Source organism: Cibotium barometz, chromosome 17 (assembly GCF_041138505.1).
Source record: "Cibotium barometz isolate CiBa-2024 chromosome 17, ASM4113850v1, whole genome shotgun sequence".
Taxonomy (NCBI): Eukaryota; Viridiplantae; Streptophyta; class Polypodiopsida; order Cyatheales; family Cibotiaceae; genus Cibotium; species Cibotium barometz.
The window spans coordinates 6391680-6395119 of record NC_141062.1 but is presented as its reverse complement, the minus strand read 5'-3'; positions in this window follow the sequence as shown (position 1 = coordinate 6395119).

The window sequence follows — 3440 nt, the reverse complement described above, 5'->3', positions numbered from 1 at the left end:
CGAGCTTAATACTATGCAAATTTTACAATTTTTAAGGTGTTGTACACCAACGTGATCCCCATGACCTAAAACAGGTCTCTAGTGAGTTTATGCATGTGCTTTTCTAAAATTTTCCTTTTTTTTTGCTAGGGTAATATTTTTTTTTATTTTTTTTTAAATTTTTTTAGAGTTTCGGTTTTTGGTTTCAAAGATAACCCAAAAAGGAATGTTGTCAAGATTTTTGGTTTTTTCCTAAAATCCCTCTAACTTGAGACCTAAAAGTCAACTAAGGCTAATATAACTAGTGGCCCAAATTATAAGGAGATTAAGCCAAGTTAATTTTCGTATTAGCACTAATGTAAAAATTAAAAAACATGCAAAATACAAAAATTAATCTGTTTTGCAAATCTTGTCCAAATCCTTGTTTTTATCCCAAGTTCTCCATGTAAGGAGTCGAAATTGGAATAAACCCCATTTCTAAAAAATAATTTTCATGTCGATTTAACCAAATTGATTTGATTTTAAGCCCAAATTAATGTTTTTTCTTCTCTGCGCAAAAATGAAAAACGAACAACAAACAGAAAATACAAAAATTGACCAAAATAAGAATTGTGGAAATTAAAAGACAATTGTAAGAGTAACAAGAAAAATTAAACATAAATTTCTTAAGACAACAAGAAAATCCAACAGAAAACAAGAACAATGAAGCAAAATAAAAGGTGTTTTAAGATTTCATTTCTACTCCATTCTTGAAAAAACCAAAAATATAATAGAATTAAACTATTCACAAGCATTCAAAATGCATTGTGGCTATACGATGGGGTTGTTCCCCGACAGCGGTGTCATTTGTGGTAACTCTTTGTGCCATGAAATGGGCATATGAAACTACTCTTGTTGTGGGGCTTTGCCGCCTCACTGCCCTCAAGAGCTCGTGGAAGCTCAATCGAGAAACTAATATGCTATGGTATAACACACAAAGCATGTATGCATTGCGTGCATAGAGCTCCAATGAATCCTATGCATGCATAGAGGCATAACTAAGTTTTGTCAAAATTTGAAAACATTTGACCCACCTTTCAAAGAAATTCATTTTTAGTGAGCAGACCGAGGTCACAAGCAAAGCTGGCACATTCACTTAGAGCACTTATAGGCGTTGACTGTAGCTAGTCCAAACACCTTTTCCAAGTCACATAGACTCCAGACAAGTAGAACCCATAATACTCACATGTCGCAGTTTTAATGAGGGAGGTTGTACCGACTTAAAAAATAAAATGATTATGAAAAATCTCCAAGCTTACAACTTGTGTTATGCCAAAAGATAGACAAACACTGAGCTTACGACTTAGGTAATTCTACTAAGATACATTTAAACTAGGAAATTAGCGTAGACTAGCTTATTGGGCCCCCGAACACTACTTAGACGACCGAGCATTGTACAAATGAGTTGTATATAAGACAATTTGACTAATGAGTAAACACATAATCCCATTCTCACAATTGTGTTCGAGTTTCTTGCTCTTGTGATTGAAGTTGTTTGTATGCTTTCTCTTCTTCTTCTTTGTTGCATGCATAATTAGGGATTGTGTGGTGAGTGATGTTGTACCGACTTAAAAAATAAAATGATTATGAAAAATCTCCAAGCTTACGACTTGTGTAATGCCAAAAGATAGACAAACATCGAGCTTACAACTTATGTAATTCTACTAAGATACATTTAAACTAGGAAATTAGCCGAGACTAGCTTATGGAGCACGGAGCAACCCTGCAAGCTTGAGTTACATGATTACAAGTAAGTATTTTACTCTATTTCCTTTGATTCATGCTTATTTCTTCTGGCATTTGTAAATTTCAAAGTTTTTGTTCAATTTAAGAATTAATTTCACCATAAATCTTTGAAAAAAAAACCATTAGATTGCATTGTGTATATCATTAAATAGGTTAGAAAAAGCTTATTATGCAACTCCTACTTTAGTTGTATCTTAGCGTTGTGTTTGTACTGTACATCTTCACCAAGACATGCCATTTTAAGGAGGAATTAGCGAGCAACCCTACATTTTTTGACCAAAACATAGAAAGTTGCTCTCTAGTTTGCTTACGTACGTGCTCAATTGAGCCTACATATGCATGTTTGCAAGCAGGAATGAACATTCCTAAGTCTGACAAGAAAGATCTATACAATATACTCATTAAGGAAAGGCCAGATAATATTCCATAAATGTCTATAATGATAAAACGGTTGAAAGCTGGCCATCACATAGCCCAAACTTCCACCATTGTAAGTGGTGGAGACATATCAGAATAACCTGTCAGAATTATGTACGCACGTGCCAAAGTGGGAACGCATGTTCTCAATGCGTACCCACTTCTGAGTGCACATTCAGAAGTCCACTAACATCTGTCCATGCATATTCTCTCTTTTCTGGTCACGCACGTCCGTAGTTTCTCACGCACGTTCCTAGGTTTGTGAACACACGTTTGCAAGTTTAACTGGGACCTGACCCCGCATGCTCCTAACTCACCTAGCCACGTTCGCATCTTTTGGCACTATGCCTTCAAAAGTGGGGGACAAAGGGAAAGAACCACAAAGCACACCAACCATAGGAGACCTAGCGGCCGCGCTTATGCAACAAATGACTGAGCAATGGAAGGTTAGGGTAAGAAAAGACAACATAAATCAATTGCATCTGTACCCGAGACGTGAATTGGTCTGGTGTCCAATATGCCATGCTAACCACACATAAGCACGAAATAACCCCACCTAAGAACAAGACAAGGAAGAATCTCCTAGTGTGCATACTGCATGAGGATAGGAAACCATGATACTACCCATTACTGCAAGAGTCAACCTCAAAGGCAGCACCCAACCGCTAGTCGTACTAGCTCCATTTGTCCGACACCTAGCACACTAACTACCTAGAACCCCTCGAAGCTAGTCTCCCAAGTCAAATCCTAAGTCACTGCGTTCAAGATGGCGATAGTGTCTACCTTGTATATATAGCCGTAGTGCAATCCAATAGGGGGAGGCATATCAATGCCTTAGGATCCCGTATGTCACTAACAGGGCTATCACTACGAGGGACCTCACCGGGTGGCAGTGTCCCATCAAGAAGACTATGGCTGCACCAAACCAATCGACAGCCGCTAGTACGACTCTGCACATGTTGTGGTATTGAACACATGTACAAGAATTGCCCATTCAGAGGATTTATTCCAGGTCCAGCTGGAAAGCATAAACCAAGTACAAGTCTTAACTTGCTAGGAGTCAGGGATGGGCTATTACAAATGGTTCCTCTCAATGTCATGACTAATATGCAAAATAGGAGGAGAGCTGCCGCTCAGGAAGCTGGACAAGCTTCAAATTCCCATACTCAAAGGGCACAAAAACCGACCTGAATCCTACCAGCCGACGAAGTTTCAGAACATGCCAGAGTCATGGCAAGATACGGTTCAGCTTGATCTTA